General features: G+C 32.6%; 1 protein-coding gene across 1 annotated transcript in view; it reads right to left on the bottom strand.

Annotated features, from left to right (window-relative positions):
* Positions 1-221, bottom strand: part of LOC119591263 (ectonucleoside triphosphate diphosphohydrolase 5-like) — a gene marked incomplete in the record, with an annotated part of 23,392 nt that overhangs the window by 22,322 nt on the left and 849 nt on the right.

Below are 221 nucleotides of genomic sequence, written 5' to 3'. Positions count from 1 at the left end.
TCTCTAGCTCTTTCTTATTTCTCTATTTCTTTACTCTCCTTCATATTTTTTCAAATACATCTCTTTTCTTTATCTCCCACATTTCTCTTCTTCTGTTTTTTCACGTAAATATCACCCTTATCTGACACACACATCTCACTCATTTTTGCACATCTTTCGACTTCAGATTTCTCTTTCCCTTCTTTGCATCTCTCATGAACCTCTTATTATGAATAAGTATA

The sequence above is a fragment of the Penaeus monodon genome, chromosome 28, assembly GCF_015228065.2.
Source record: "Penaeus monodon isolate SGIC_2016 chromosome 28, NSTDA_Pmon_1, whole genome shotgun sequence".
NCBI classification, from domain to species: Eukaryota; Metazoa; Arthropoda; class Malacostraca; order Decapoda; family Penaeidae; genus Penaeus; species Penaeus monodon.
The sequence above is the reverse complement of the archived record's forward strand: the minus strand, read 5'-3'. Positions and strand labels throughout refer to the sequence as shown.